Raw genomic sequence first — 17,923 nt, 5'->3', positions numbered from 1 at the left:
TTCGGAATTTAGAACTTATAAACTGAATGAATTAACCAGTTTCCATATGAAAGCCTTTTTAACCCAAAGAACCTGACTGAAGCCATACAATTCATAGCTCTCAAAACTGCATTCTTGCAACTAATATTAAAGTCACAGTTAAGCAGAGGAAGTAGAGCATCACTGACTATTTTTGCATTATCCAGCTACAAACCAGTGGCAAGGAGAGAAAAGGAAAGATGTGTGAAGTCATAGTTCGACTTATCTACTAGTTGGGTTTATATACCATTATATACCATCATAAGCCATGGTTTGTTTAGCCATTTTAATTAGCTACAATTACCTAGATTTGTGTTAAGCCATAACCAATGTCTTACAAACCATAGTGGCAGTATGCCAATATAAAACCAGTCAATCAGTATATCTTATGGCTTCATGTGGGGTTTTTTACCTGGAACCACACCCATTTTGTGTTGCTTCTGTGCATTTACAAATACGCACACATATACCTCCCTGACTCAAAACATAGCTTAAACAGATAGTCAGCCTCTGACCTCTTGTATACTGGTCTGCTTCCATCATAATTAAAGTCCTTGTTGTCTATTGCTTTTGCAAAGCCTGGCGAGAGAACAGAGACAGATTTTAGCTGTATTCTGCTGACTCTCTGAAATGTGTTCAGAAGCCAAAGGAAGTACCAAGAAGTGTACAATTGCATAATACTAATATTTTACCATTTCATTGCTTTTCATAATGTAGTATATTTATATTAAGCCACTTCCAAGGAACAAATAATGGCACCTAACAGTAACAGATAAGCATTAATCGTTGATAAAAACATTTAATCATTATTAACCAATTCAAAGAGGATGGGCTTCACTGAAGAGGAACATCATGGGCGCAGCTCCCAAGAGATGGCATTCCCCAGTTTGGGAACCTTCTCCCATATGCATGTCAACTTAAGCAAAAAATACATCATATCTCACCAAAACCCAGATCAGTTTATCACTGAATTCACACATCACAAAGATGTAAATCATGGTAGCTACGTTCATGCCACATGCTTAGTCTAGCAAAGTTCTAATTCTCTTAATTCTCACTATACACCGCAATAGCTTTTAAACCACAATAACTAGGTTTATATATACTAGCCTAAAGCAAAGAAACTACATTATGGCTTAGTACAGTATACAACCCAGTCACTGCCTTTCATTAAAGCTTTTCTGAGTCAATTCATGAACAACAACTCAGAATCAAAGATCCTTAAGAACTCACTGTTGTTAGCTCTGGTGAAATTCTCTTGAAATGATTAACTGACTACTGAATGACCATTAATACTCATAATGGTGTGATTCTATCATGTAATCATTATTGTTGTTATTAGTTATTAGTTAAATTTATATCCCATTTGTCTTCCAGGAGCCCAAGATCAATGCAAATTTTAATTGGAATTTTATACTTCCCCATCTATCTACCTACAGCAGCCTATCTCAACCTTTTCACTGAGAAAATTATCAGGTCTCATGGAACTCTGCATAAAAATAGCAAAAAATGTAAAAAACTTCACACCACCATTTACTTCTAACCTACACAATGCATGTTTTACAACATTTACAACAACAGCAAAGGGGCAGCCTGGCAGCATGCGAAGCTCAAAAAACGGTTTCTTTTTTTTCCCCATCATGATCTTTTGCAGAACCCTAGGGTTCTGCAAGACTGTTATTCTACTGTCTTATAGGAACTTTAGAAAAATTAGCTCATAATACTGTTCATATTTCTTGGAGAACTGAAGAGCTCAACAGATAAACTCATGTGAAATGTGGCTCAGTTGACTGTTTCTGGATTGGATCCTGGTGTTGATAAAGCACAGAATCTGATTTCTGCTGGCATGTTTAATTGCAAGCAGAATGCTATTTTATTCAGGCTGTAAATTAAAAACAGAATAGAGATCGTTGAAAACCTTGTTTCAGGCTAGTTATGCAGCATTCTTATTCTGTCTTGAGAAATATGTCATTATTTTTAACAGAGACATGCCTTGTATGCTTAATGTATCAAAGCTTATTCAAATATGCATAGAACAAAGTCTAGCATCTCAGAGGAAAGTATGCCATTACTGGAAAACAGCAGATACAGAATCAAATAATTTAGCCCCAAATGATACAGATGTCTTTCTGAGAGATTTTAAGGCAATGCTGTAGAAGATAATAACAAAATTGCAGACCACACACACTCAAAATCCAGAATACCAGTATTATCTTTCTGAGTTGCCTAATATGCAACAAATAAACCATTGTTATGATAATAATATATGTAAATCAGAGGATCATGGAATCTTTAGTTGAAATCCAAATGTTGTGGGTGTTTATGTCACCAACAGCTGAGAACGCTTAGTTCAGAGTTGTCAAGTATATTAGAAGTGGCAGGAACCACTGGCATCATCTGGAAGTGTCCAACACTAGCTCCAGTAACATATTTAACTAGGCCCTTGGGCAGCAATATTATACCTAGAAAAGTTGTTACGTTTGGAATAATTCTTTATAGAAATTATTTTGAGCAAGTGGCCTTAGTAGAAAATCTTTTACCCCTAAACAAATATTGTTAGTGTATTGGGCAATCTGCAAATAACAAAGAAACAAACAAAAAATGAAAATAATCACACTTCACTTGCAATCTGAGGTTTGATCTCTTTTCTTGTCTCTTTTAATACATACATAAAGATACACACCGCATATTGTATGCTGTGACATTGCTTTCAAGTCAGGCCAGGAAAGTGTACTTTCTCTCCATATGGTCAAACACAAGTCAGCAAGATTTGATTTTCATGAAGTAAGTTCCCTCCATGAGTTCCACATCCTACCCTGTAGAATGTATCCTTCCCTGTGCCAGTTGCAATCTTTCACATCACACAATATGTTCTGGGCTCTTCTCCCTCACAGGATTTTATTTATTTATTAATCCAATTTGCATGGCCATCCATCTGTCCAAGAAACTCCGGGTGGCAAACAAACAAAAACTAAGAATCACATTAAAATGAAAAGCAACTAAAACTGCTTTGAGGCTCTGTAGAAACACAAACTGTTAGACACAAGATTCAACTTAAGGCTCTGGATATAAGTCTGCCAGGCCCATTCCAAACACATTCTTCCCAGTGCTTGTGCAGTGTAGGAGTTCTTGCTAGGAGTTCCTCATCTTGAAAATGTGTCCAAACTGTTACCTTGGGTACTCTCAGAGTACCCAGCTGTATCCAGTGTTCTTCTCTGCCTTTCTGGACCATGTCCTTTGACAGGAAGGAGTGAGGAAAACACCAATTGTGCCGCTAGATTTTTTTTTATCCTTCTGCCTGGTGTTTTGGTGTCCCTTTCAGTTTCTTCAGGATTGTGTCTGTTTTTGTCATTTGTTCCCACAGTGGAACAAATGATAAAACATTTAACTGGACTTTAAAAATGTGGGGAGTCTTTTTGTCAAGTCCTGAATATGCACTCCTATTCTTTTGAGATGCTGTCCGTCTGACAGGTTCTGCTTCAGTCCCCCTCAGTGGGAAATCTATCACTTTCAAGTCCTTTTCCTCTGTCCAGGAGACTTGGGATCAATGCTCTTCATCCAGGGGTCCAAAAACTTGATGGTTACTGATTTTAACTCTCTTACCTACATTTTAACTCTCTTCTAGGAAACTTGAAAACTTCTTCCATAATCTCCAGTTTATCTAATATATTGCCTCAACAATGGAGTCTGAATGTTTAATTGTTAAATACATACACACCCCAACTGGATTCTCACATTCTGGTAAGCCATGGTTTAATTGCAGGGTTCTATCATCATACATAAGCCATAAGCCTTGGTTTACAAACCACAATAGTAAGCTCACACAAAGCTAAGCTCAAACCATTATAACATGTAGCGCAGTGTGTGAACCCAAGTAGTGCTATGATACTTGCTGTAACTAGCCAGCCTTGTCGGCAACTAACTCTGGCTTCTCTGTAAAAGCTTAGCAGGGTCATACCTGGTTAGTATCTGGATGCAAAAACTCCAGAACTGGAGGTTGGATTGCGAAGTCAAAAACTAACTTCCATATTGTTGCCAAGAAAACTGCATGTATGTATCCATGTAAACTACCAGGGCTTGAGCTGGACTCAAAGGCAACTTTGAGGTAAGGTTTAGCTATTTGTTATTTCAATTCTTCTGGTCTCTGAGACCCAATGTTAAAAGCACTTAAATCTGCACTGCTTCCTGCTGCTTTACATACTTGACTGGAGAAGCAAGTCATAGTTTTCTTCATTGGCTATCTCCACCCACCGCTTACACACGCACGCACGCACACATACAGAGAGCTGACCTTGTTTCCTGCAGGAGGATTTTACCTGGAAACAAGATGCAGAACATTCAGCCAATACCTCGGGAGTAATCAGGCTCAGTATAGGCTTTTGGGGAAAAGAAAGCAAAAAAGTGGGAGGGAAAAAACCCCCAACCAGCAGAATCCCCCTTTTTTTAGTGATGTGGACAAGCTTCTGCTTAGTAACCTCTCTGGGCCTCTTTTTTTTTCCTTTTCAAGGGAACTTTTTTTTTTCCCCTTTCAAGGACAATTCTTGCAGATGGGGTGAACTGGTAACTTTTTATTCTGTATTCTCTATGCTTTCAATTAAACTCACCCCAGATTCAACGTTTTCATGGGCAAACCAAAGCTTTGAGAAACGTTTGACCCCTAATCTGGGTCCTGGATGTTACTAATTACTCTCTGAAATCTCTACAAGATATTTAAGGTGGGCTACTTGGCACAAATAGAGAATTAGAATTGAAGACTAGTGACTGAATTTAGGAAGTGTGAGATGTGCTCCCCACCTACTCAGTCCAACTGGATCTCAGAACCTTTCCTTGGAAGTATGAATAGGTGGTTGCCTCCTGCTGTGAATATAAGCATTCATTTCCAAGTCCATTTTTAAGTCCTTTCTTTCTAACATACATTTGAAATCTTTCATTCATAATTCAACCTACCCATTCACTTCCCCATACCTTACTCCCCAAGATCAGATTACCTTCATTTAGATCCTTTACACCGATCTCCTTCCTCTTAATTTCAGACACAGAATGTATCTATTTTTCTTTCATTCCTTTTATTAGTAATTCATGTTTTTTACCATTTACACCTCTTATATGCAAATTGAAACCTTCTATATGCCATGGTCTGCATCGGAGAGGCCAGTAGATACTGATCTCTGCTGCCCATCATAGCTTTGATCAACTGAGGCTTTCACATGATGTTCTTTAGTAAACCAGAATGAGTGAAGGTTAGAATACCAACCACTTGCAGCATTCCCTACTAACATTAAGGACAATAGTAGTCAGTTTTAGCACATTTGGGCTAGTATGCCACAAATGCAATTAAAGGCCAGTTTCACTTCAATTATTTTTATACTATTCTATTTTTTTTTCCTAAAAAAATGCAGGCTTGTATATCTCCAATCTAGAGACAACCTTGCAAGTCCACATACCGCTGTCCATATCCCACCAACTCAGAGGTATGTGCATCATACTGACACAGACTAAGGATCCACTGTCATTGTGTCCATTGGGAAAATATTTTCTTTTTATGTGTCTTGCTTTTATGCATCCAGTAACCTTGTCTGTATAGTTAGAACCTGCAATTCTTTCTGAGTAGGAGTAATGCTTCTAAAAATACCGCCTAGAAATTTAAAAAATGTCAGGGAAATGAAACAGATAATGACCGAGTGAATACTTTTTTCTGGTCACAGATTCCACATGATAACTAAATAATTACTTGGCTACTTCTATATTTCTAGAATGTTTCTCTTCCAGACATTTCCAGCTGTGAGTTTACAGTAAAAATTGCACATAGATTTCAACTTTTATGTTGAGTAATACATCAGCTCACTTGTGGGAATGATATTAAAGGCAAAATTGAAATACTTTGGCCGCGTAATGAGAAGACGGGACACCCTGGAGAAGATGCTGATGCTAGGGAGAATGGAAGGCAAAAGGAAGAAGGGCCAACCAAGGGCAAGATGGATGGATGACATTCTAGAGGTGACAGATTCATCCCTGGGGGAGCTAGGGGTGTTGACGACTGACAGGAAGCTCTGGCGTGGGCTGGTCCATGAAGTCACGAAGAGTCGGAAGCGACTAAACGAATCAACAACAATACATCAGCAAACACTTTTTTTTTCTTCCTAGGAAAAGAATGATGGGGACTAAAGAAAGTGATTGCTCCTAGATTATAGAATTCCTTCCTTTGTGATGCTCAAGTGGGGTCCATAAGATGGGTAAACTTTTGGGATAGATATTCATAGAAGATTTAAATCCCACTGAACATAATGGGATTTAAGATGGTAATCACTAATTTAAGTCTTACTGATTTCGGTCAATATACTGTAACTTTGGCTAGTAGACAATCACTTCATTGCTATTCAAATGAAAAGTTGCTATATTTTAACATATTTTAATATACTACATAGCTTAATACAGTAAAGAGGAAAGCTAGAAAGAAACATACACAACTTACGCAAATTTATTTATTTATCAAATTTCTATGCTGCCCATCTCGTACATAACGACTGGGCAGCTTACAGATAATAAAATAACAGTCAGTAGAAACAGTACAATATAAAATCAATTCAATATAAATACACATAAATACCAATAAAAATATAAAAATACCAGATATAAAATGTAAAATTCAAGATGGAAATAGGGTTTTGTACTTGGCACAATCTCAGTACCAGCCACCCCCAAGAATGGCTACCCCCTCCCATCCCAAGCGAGGTGGCATAGCCATGTTTTCACCCCCTTCCAGAAGGCTGGGAGAGTGGGGCCCTGTCTTACCTCCTGTTCCACAGGGCAGGTGCCATGGTAGAGAAGGCCCTCCTGGACCCTGCCAATCAGCAGTCCCTCACGGGCAGCATCTGTAGCATGCTCTCTCTGCCTGACTGGGTGGGACGGGTCGATGTAGCAGGGGTGAGACGGTCCCTGAGGTAGCCTGGTCTCATGCCATGTAGGGCTTTAAAGGTAATAACCAACACCTTGAATTGGACCTGGAAGCAAACTGGTACCCAATGCAGCTCGCACAGCAAAGGTGTTATATGTGCCCTCCTTGGGCTCCCATGACTGCCCGCATGGCCACATTCTGGACCAGCTGCAGCTTTTGGATACTCTTCAAGGGTAGCCCCATGTAGAGTGCATTGCAATAGTCTATATGAGAGATAACAAGGGTATGAGTGACCTATAAAATATTATTACAAATGAGAATGACAAATATACAAATTAAGGATTGTATGACTAAATGGGAGAAAAATTTTGGATATGATATTGAATATGATTACTGGGAAAAGATGTGGATTAAGGGGTTAAAATTTACACTTAATTATAATTTGAAAGAAAACTTTTATAAAATGATGTTTAGGTGGTATATAACCCCAGTTAAATTATCCAAAATGTTGAAAAATAGATCAAATATTTGCTGGAAATGCAAAAAGGAAATAGGAACTCTATATCATATGTGGTGGACTTGTGCAAAAGCCAAGAAATTCTGGATAATACATAATATTATTTGTAAAATGTTGGCAGTAGATATTGTTAAAACACCAGAGTTATATTTATTGGGCTTTATGGACAAAGAATTAGAAAAAAAAACATGGAAAACTCTTATTAAATTTGATCACTGTGGCCCGAATCATCTATGCTTCAAAATGGAAAGAAGAATATGTTCCATCAGTTGAAGAATGGACAATCAAATCTTTGGACTTAGCACAGATGGCAAGACTTACCGACCAACTAAACAACAAAAACATAGACGATTATAAAAATGATTGGAAACCCTTTTTCAAATATATTGAATCGACGCAAAAGGTAGTAATGGATATATAAAATGTAAATATTAATTATATTAATTATATAATTTAAATAGAAATAGAGATGTTATATTATGGGCTTAAGAAAAGAAGATAATATGTTAAGAGATAAAGACCCATCATTTAGATAGTTGGAAATCCTGTTTCTGTTTTTGTTTTCTTTTGTTTTTTTCTCTTTATTCTTTCTTTCTCTTTTCTCTTTCTTTCCTTTCTTCTCTCTATAAGTATAAGGTGATCTTAAACAGGCTGTCAGGCGGCATTCTGCAGATACAATAAGAGCAGAGAAATATTGGCATTTTGCTGCTCTTATCGCCACAAGGTAGGCCTTAATAGCGGCTCTAGCTTGTGTTCGGTCAGAATCAGTCCTCGCCTTCCTTTAGCGGTGCTCTAGACGTCTCTTAATCCTCTTCAGAACCCTCAACTCCTCCATAAACTACGGGGAGTGTTGGGTTCGATCGGATAAGAGAAGTCACACACACGTGATCCTGTCCAAGGCTCCGGCCACCTCCCTATTTCAGGCAGCAGCCAGGGCCTCCACTGGACCATGCAGCAGATCCTCAGGTATAACCCCCAGCTCCCTCTGGAACCCCGCTGGGTCCATCAGTTGCCAGGGGCAGACCAATCGAATGGGTCCTGCCTCCCTGTGGAGGGGAGTGGAACAGGACAATCTCAAGGCCACAAGGGCATGATCTGACCATGACAGTGGGGACAGCTGTAACTCTCCCCTCAGATCACATTGCCACTGCTCTGACAAGAAAACCAAGTCCAGTGTGAGGCCACTGTCCCGAGTCAGGTCCCAAATATTCTGGGACAGGCCCATGGCCACCATGGTGGCCACGAACTCCCAAGCCGCCTCTGAGGTACACCCCAGGGACAGCAGACCATGAGTCTGGGGAGCTTCCAAATATATGGAAAGTGGTTGTGTTTATAAATGCTCTTATTCATTTAAATGAGAGACCAATCAAAGTAATTGCCTTAAAATTCCAATACTGCTAGATACTGATATTTTATTTTGAATTACAGGAAATTGTGATGGAACTACCACATTTTCAGCTGGCATGGACTAACCGTTTTGTTCTTTTCACAAATACTTTAAAATTATAAAAACACCTTTGTCTGATGCAGATGTTTAAAGGGTCACTTTTTCCTAGGGAGTACATCTGCATCCAGTGTCCCCATAAGCACTGGCCCTCCGTTTCTGACTTGCCCACTCTTTGCCCCCTTGCAAGCAAATTGGGTATCTCCACTGAACTATGTTTTCTTGTTCATTTGTACACATTCTCAGTCAAAAGTATTGGCCATTTTTACAGCCTGTCCTATGACCTGACATTCAGTATTAAGTCAGAATTCTTTGCACGGTGCTTTAGTAGATCAAAAATCATGACATCTGCAAGAGTGCAGGCAAATAGATCAGCACTAAAGCCTAGGACTGGATATTAAACTCTCAGGATATTTGTGTCTGTCTGTTTTCTTTTTTACAGTTCATAACATTGTTCATTATTTACTTCCATTTACAAATATTTGAATTTTGAAGTACCGTGTACCCACTGAGACTCTTCTTATCAACACATCTCACATATTAACAGTTCTAACCCATCTTGACAACCATCTGACTGAACAAATGGGGAAGGATTTTAATTTTGGTTTTATTGTATGCTGCCCAGAGTCACTTTGAGATGGGCAGCCATATACATTAAATACACAAATTAATAGATAAATTGCAAGTTTGCAGCACATACATACCTGGGAAGCATTTCAAATTTATCCTGAGCAGCTGATGACATGGTAAATGTAAAGTAGTGCTAGTCCCTTAAATAGTCAAGGGGAAGCAGACTTTAAAATGGAGTACATTAAAAACAGTATTAGTACAATCCTGTTCTCTCATAGGCTGACAAAAGTGCTGACTGAGTCTTCTATTTTAGACATAATTTGTTTATGAGGCTGTCTGTTAACACATACTAATATTTAATATCTGGATGTGCAGGCACTATTCTTGAAGGAGTAGTTCTGGATCTGGGGTTCACCTGGAGTCATGTCTCCTGCTACAACAGCAGGTAAAAGCTGTGGCTAGAGGAGATTTCACCCAGCCCATCCTGGTGAAACAGTAACTCATGCCCTCATTACTACCTAGTTAGAACGCTGCAATGAACTCTCCATGGGTCTGCCTTTAAAGAACACTCAGGAGCTACAGGTGGTCCAGAATGCAGCAATCCATGTGCTCATTGGAACCCGGCACTGGGAGCATATTACAACTATACTACATGCTTTGCATTGACTACTGAATGGTTTCTGAGTGCAATGCAAAGCCCATCATATATGGTGCCTGTTAGGACTGCTTACTGCAACCAGAATTGGCCTGGCCTATTAGAACATCTCAGGAGAAGCCACTCCTACTTTTCTACTTTCAGGAAATAAATGGATCTGGTTCTCTGGAACAGTCTCAGTAGAGATCAGATTGGTCATCTCTCTGATTGAATTCAGGAGAATGCTGAAAACCAAGCTGTTTCAGAGAGCATTCTAGTCAGTCTTGGCCATGTTTTCATTTTTTCCCTTTTATTTTGGTTTATTTTTAATTTATTTTATTTTAATACTTATTGGGGATGCTTCTTTATATCATGCAAACTGCTGAGAGTCATTTGGATTCCAGTGGGACATAAATGAAAATAATTTTCATTTACTCCCCACTCTACTGCTCTCCCAGATAGATCAAGAGGACAGAGAAAAAAAGAGAGGATGTCTTATTGATGTGTTCAAATTTTTCTTCCAACTCATCTTTTAAGAAAGCCTTGGGAACAGCTTGAGATATATTCAAATCAGAAGTGGTAGCACCATAGACTGACTGACTGACTGACTGACTGACTGACTATCTATCTCTCTATCTATCTATCTATCTATCTATCTATCTATCTTTTCCTAAATGATACCACAGCTGACCAGCCTACAGTATACCTACAGTATTATAAGAGGCCTAGAACTAGATGGATTGTGAAGAAAGAAGCAGTCTATTAATAATTGTGTCCTAATATCTATTTTAACTTTTTCTCTGAGGTTTTACTTCCCTACAAAAGAGGTTTCTGTTTTTTTCTAACTTATTCTTCAGTTGCTTGAGAATCTCTCTTGAATTTTTCCTAGTGGTATTTTTGAGATTTGAGATATTGTAGAAGGTAATTGAGAGTGTAGCTGGAGTTGCTTTCTGTTACATCCTTCCATTACTCTGAAACTTCCCTGGCATTTTTCTGTCTGAGTATAGATATATAAAAATATAGAGATAGTTATATAGATACATAGATGTTCAGACTGAAAAATGGTGACAGCCAGGGAAGCTTCAGAGTAATGGAAGGATGTAACAGAAAGCAACCCCAACTATATTCTCAATCACCTTCTACAATATCTACATCCATCCATCCATCCAGTACTATATATATATATAAATTACATACATACATAATATAATGTTTATTGGCAATCCATTAACCAATGTGAACAAGTATCTTTTGCACAGCTAATATCTTGATGGTTAAGAAAATGTATTTTCTCACCAAATCGGATCTGCCTGAATTATTTTACTAGGTTGAGGAAAGACATTTGAATTTGTTACAAGAAAGTCATTATCAATTAGTGTGGGTTGTGGTTTTTAATCAAGTGGCTGAGAGACTTGAAGTGGTATATTAAATGCTCTTCTTCCTCAGATAAATTGGAAATGTAGAATTAGGTCCTAAAATATGCACACAAGGAATATTCCTTTGAGTCCCTGAGCACACTTACAATAATAATTAATTTTTAATATTTGTTAGATATGACACAGTTTCAGCCTTAATGTAACTGTGTTTTCTGTAGTATTAGACTTCCACTAATAAATTTCCCAGATCCTGTGTTTGTATAACTCACTTGCCCATGGTCTGCATGCTTAGAAGATGACATAACAAGCCAAATACATGAATAAATGTAATTATTTATATGTATAATTCATTTAATAACTTAATTATGATAAAAACAAAATCAGAGAACTAAACATCTTCAGAAGATCTACCTATAATTAAGAAGAAAAAGATTGCATTTGTTCGGGAAAGTGAAAGATTGGGTTGTAGGCCAAACAGTATTTTTAGATAGGGAATGAGATTTACATGTAATCTTACATTATAATGAAAATGTGTGAGGTATGATTAATAAAGAGGGCTGAATGAGAGTGTTTATCCATAAAGGAATAAAGTGTGCATAGTTACAAGTGTGCAAAGGATAATTGCAAATGCCAAAATCTTTTCAATTACAGTGGAGGTCTGTATGATATTGATTATAATCCTATCGTGCTGTGGCCAATAGAGTTGCAATTATCTCTCCGGTAAATATATATTTTGTAATAATAGTTTAGTGTTCAGAACCAAAACGAAATAGCCACAATTAAACCACAGTCTTTCTGGAAACCATATAATATTTGGGTGTCCAATAGGATGTGGACCACCCAATGTGTAGTTGACTGTTGCTTCTCCAAGTAAAACTCTACCAGTTTCCAATTGAATAAAACTGGATATCTTAAGGCTCAGGGCATAACATTATATATTTCATGTATAAAGTAAAATATTATTTTAAGCAGAAAAGTAGAAAATTCGAATCCTGATTTTTCCATTTTCATAATATATGTATTATTAATTCAGTAATAACAACAAAATTGGTCCAAAATTGTCTATTTAGCTTCAGTTTCACATCTAAGTTATAAGAGGCAGTATGTAAAAGAGAGAGAGTTGGCTAAGGGAAGCCAAGGTTTTTTAATATTTTTCTATAGTAAGGCATTTATGAAGTTACATAGCCTGAGAAGATGGATGGAGAGGAAACTCCCTCTATCAAAATACTACAACCCAAGATCTTTTATGGAAGATGAGTGATTATCAGATTCAAAATAAATAAAAGGAATTACTCCTTCACGAACCATATAATTATCCCATGGAATTTATTACTGTAAGATTGGCAACCTGTGTGGACAGTTTTAACAGGGGGAATGGATAAATTCATGGTAGATAAGGCTGTTTGTTTTTGCATTATCATGGATGCATTTATTTTAAATATTCTGCCCTTAAAAACAGAGGTTTCCCATAGAGGCTTACAAAAGTCCACAATCACAATTATTATTATTTTTATAAAACTCTAAAAACAATAATTATAGTATTATGTATTAAAAAATATAAGTTTAAAATATTGCAGTAGATCTAGAAGAATAATAACATCCAAAAAACATCTATGTTTGTCAAAGGGAGCCATATCTCAGGAGAAAAAAATGATGTTGATGACTTGGAAGATAAACTCTTTGCCAGATTTATTGACCAAAGCTTTCAATTTTATTTTGTTAGAAGGCAATACTACCACTACTACTACTAGGTAAAGGTAAAGGTTTCCCTTGACATTAAGTCCAGTCATGTCCGACTCTAGGGGGTGGTGCTCATCTCCATTTCAAAGCCGAAGAGCCGGTGTTTGTCCGTAGACACTTCCTCTGTGGTCATGTGGCTGGCATGACTATATGGAACGCCATTACCTGCCCGCCGAATCAGTACCTATTAATCTGCTCACATTTGCATGTTTTCGAACTGCTAGGTTGGCAGGAGCTGGGACTAGCAACAGGAGCTCACCCCGTCATGCGGATTCGAACTGCCGACCTTCCGATCAGCAAGCTCAGCAGCTCAGCGGTTTAACCTGCAGCGCCACCGTTTCCCTACTACTACTACTACTAATAATAATAATAATGACCTATTTAAAAATAACTGTTCATAGATCTATAGCTACTATAGTAGTGAATATCTTGTAATCAACATTCTGTAAAGAAAATGGTCTATATCAGGGTTCCTCAACCTTGGCAACTCTAAGCTGTGTGGACTTCAACTTTCTAATAAATCTAATTGTTGCTTAGCTTTATTTATTTATTTATTTATTTAAAATAAATAAATTAAAAACTTTATTTAACTCTTTCAGTGCCTGTCGACCTGGATTGGTTTTATGATTCTAACAACAAGGCTCAAAGAGCACCAAGGACTCCACAGTTCAACCCTGAGCTACATATATTTGCTTCGATCTGTTCTAATTCCTTTATTTTCTCTTCTAATTATGATTTCTATCTATTTTCTTTTTTTCTGATTTGCTGCCAGCCTTATTAAGATTTCTATCATATAAGTTTTACTTGTTCCCATATAGTTGTCTCTGACATCCCTAGAGTCATATTTATTTATTTTTTAAAAAATAATTTTTATTTCCATTTCCGCATTATGCTTTCTTGAAGTAACAGTGTATCATTCATCCTCCATCTGAAAGGCAATTTTTCTCCCTGAAATCAAGATATTAGAATTGGAGCATGGTCTGTGTATGTCATTGAGCAAATCTGCATTTCTTTGATACATGGTGTGACAATCTTAGAGATCCAGAACATACCCATTCTTCAGTACATTTAACATTTTCCTGAAAAAAAACGTGTAGTTTTTTGCTTTTGGATTTTTTTAATCTCCAAGCATTGATCAAAACCTATATATCCATGTACTGAAAAATCTTTCTTTGGATGTCCTCCTTTTTTCCCTTGGGATGATTTGTCTAAGCTTGGATCTAGCACTCCATTCATGTCTCCTACGATAATAGCTTTCTTCTTTGCAATTCCTATTAACATCCGGAAGAATCTTTTAAAAAAATGTTCATTATCTGTGTCCAGAGCATAAATGGATGCCAGCATTAAAATATTAATTTCTGTTCTTAATTTCATAATTAAATTTCTTCCCTCTTTATTTTCTAATTGTTCCACTACTCCCCAGGAAGGTGATTTAAGATAAATTACTATTCAGTTTTTCTTTGTTTTTCCTGATGCTGTATATTCCTGGCCTAGTTTTCCTTGTTTCAAAAAATTGATATGGTTTTGCTTTATATGAGTTTCTTGCAGGCAGACAATGTCAGTTTTAAATGTTTTGAGTTTATTAAAAATTCACTTTCGTTTATAAGGTTAGTCCATTTGCATTTATTGAAATCAATGTTGTCCATTTTAGTTTTAATGCTGTAGCTATGCCAAGTTTCCCCTCTTTTCCATCTCCAGCATCCTTCTCAGTGCCAGGAAGCAATGTCATCCATTCCTCTTGGGTGCTAGACTTTGTTCTATGCTATTTAAATAAGCCTTGTTATCTTAAGGATACCAGACATGTCTACTGTTAAAAATCATGGTATGAGTAGAGTTTAAAACTGTAGCTAGATAACTATTTAACTATTCTGACCAAACATTCTTAAATTTATAATTGCCTTCCTGAACAGCATCAGGAGATAACAATGAATCAAATGCACATTGTTATCATTAGGGTTTTTCTGTTTTGCAGTTTTTTATGGTGCTTTCAAATCATTGTTGATTCCTGGCAACTGCCTGGACTAGTCCCTGCAGTTTTCTTGGCAAGGTTTTTTGGAAATGGTTTGCCATTGCCTCCTTCCTAGGGATGAGAGAAAGTGACTGGCCCAGGGTCGCCCAGCTGGGTTTGTGCCTAAGGTGGTGTTATGGAATGTGTCTTTGAAGGGGGAGGTGATGTGGTGGATTTTAGTAATGCTGCTGGTTCTCAGGAAGGAGGGAGCACATTCCAAGGAGGAAGGCAAGATAAAAGGAGACACAGTCCAGAAATGGAATGTGGGAAAACTAAGAGGTTCAGAATAGTCCCGCCCTAGAGCCTTCCCAGGTTATTTCCCCTTAGGTTAGATACAGTAGCTTTAGTCTGGCAAGATTCTGTCTATATGGTGTAAGCAAATAAAGAAGGGAAGTTGGGCTGGACTGATTCTCTGAAGTTCTTGGGCTGGGCCTGACAGGTGGGACTAGAACTCACGGTCTCCTAGTTTCTAGCCTAACCTTAACCACTACACCTAACTGGCTCTCTATCATAGTTAGCACATTTAAAACCATAGGTTGATGGCCACTGTCTGATCTCAAGCTGATATTAAATGATTTCACCAAGGGAAGTAAATTAGTAGGTATTAGACAATAATCTACCACACTTGCTCCCCGCCCACAAATAAAGATAAATCCACCAGGATGATCTTGTGCCATTGTGTCATTTAAAGTTATTAAATTTAACTTACTACAAAAATTGGCTAAACAAGAGTCTGCGTAGTTGATGCTCTGATCTTTAGACTGTTACTTGGGTCTTAACAATGGCCTATAGTTTTCAAAATTGTGTTATATATTCAGTTGTTTAAAACTAATGAAATATTGAAAATTTTAATTCTATAGTGCTTGTACATTTCCTAGTTTATTCACTTTGATTTTCTTTATTTCTTCCCCTTTTCTATTTCCTTGTTTATCTATACTCCCCCTCCCCATACACATTAAAAACATTGTGGCAGGGTAAGTTGCCCTGATGGACTTGGGATAATGCAATAGTCCAAGACTAGTCCCTCTCCCACCCCCACCATGGACCAAATCAGTCTCAGAGTCACATAGCGTCAGCCTTATAAAGTACACTAGACAGGAAACAGGACCAGATGAGCTAATTCTACTTTACTGTAAGGTTACATTAACAGAATCTTGCAAGTTTGAAAATACATTTCTCCCCCCATCCCCTTTACAGTCTAAGAAACTAGGGGCAGTCCCTTCTGAACTGCTTGCCCACCTTCTTGCTGCAGGCTAAGTTGCCTTTTATATGACTGTTCCCTTGGCTGCATCTCTTTGCCTTGTCTCCCAAGGTCATTCCCACATACCATTACACATAGACACTGAGAAGCTTCATGCCTAATTAAAATGCCTGCCTTATACAGTAACTGTAAACATACTGTATAAAAGGGCAGATGTATTCAGTAATGGAGGAGGTTGATGGGCTTTCCTGGAATTGTTGATGTGTGACATGGACTGGCGATACTGTATGTATCAATGGGGAGGAATTTGCAGTTGAAGTCCCTCCCCACCCCCACCCCCCTAGGATTTGAGGGAGCAGTTGGCTGGCCAACTGGCTGGTGGAAAGGATTGCAGACTAAAGGCCAGCCAGGACAGCTTGACAAAGGTGTTGGAAGCCCAGAAAAGACTTATTTAGCTATTTTTCCCCTTCTTGTTATCCTCCTGAGGAAGGAAGATAGCTCAGAAGTGAAAGCACACAAAGAAGTTGTGTGACAGACATTAAATATCACTTTAAATCAGTTTTTTTTTTCAAACTTGGCAAGTTTGTGTGGACTTTAACTCTGAGAATTCCCCAGTCAGCATGCAGGCTGGGGAGTTCTGGGAGTTGAAGCCCATACATCTTAAAGTTGTCAAGTTGGAAAAACACTGCTGTAAATAGAGAACTCACTGTGTGTGTGTGTGTGTCTGGAAAGTTCCTGTTCCTTTTTCCTATCCTCTGACCAACAGCAAGTTCAGAATCAAAATGATCATCAGTTAGGTAAGTCAGACAATCCAAAGCTATAGAAAAGAACCAGATTTTCACCTTATGCTTAAAAGGGGCAGGATTTGGGGTAGGATAAACTTGAGTGTTTGTACGAGAGAGAGAGAGAGAGAGAAACATGGACACGCAACATTTTTGATTACAGAAGCAGCCATCAAATCCACCCACTTTAGAGTTCAGGCAACACTCAACCTTGCTTCAAAATGTGGAGGACTCAGGGGATGCCCACGCCAATTGTTCTAATAAACCAGAATAGGCAAATTCTTGTGGTTCTTTACATACTTTCATTCCCAACATTATTATTTCAATTTATACCTTATAATTTGCACTTTGGACTAGAGTATTTCAGGAAATGGGCCTCTTTCTACAAAGCCCACAGGCCAGAGTTATCTCAGAAGAGAAGCTAGAGTAACTGATGTTCTGGATTCTGAACTGAGATTATGCTTTGTTGCTGGGCCTTGCAGGACAGACTTTCCTAAAACATGGTAGCCACTGCTACTTTGGTAAGTTAGGAGTGGGTAACTATTTGCTCAACAGGGTAGGCCAGACTAAGAAATCAATGCCATGTCGGTCTAACACTACCTTTATTAGGACAGCTATAGTAACAGAATCTCGCACGTCTGACTGTGCTTCCCTCCTCCCTCTTTATTTTTGCATGAATTAGGAAGGGGCCTGTCTGAGGCATTTTCTCAAATTAGTTTCTTGGAATGGGCTCACGGT

This window comes from Candoia aspera, chromosome 3 (genome assembly GCF_035149785.1).
Source record: "Candoia aspera isolate rCanAsp1 chromosome 3, rCanAsp1.hap2, whole genome shotgun sequence".
Classification (NCBI taxonomy): Eukaryota; Metazoa; Chordata; class Lepidosauria; order Squamata; family Boidae; genus Candoia; species Candoia aspera.
Note: the sequence above shows the minus strand (reverse complement) of the source record.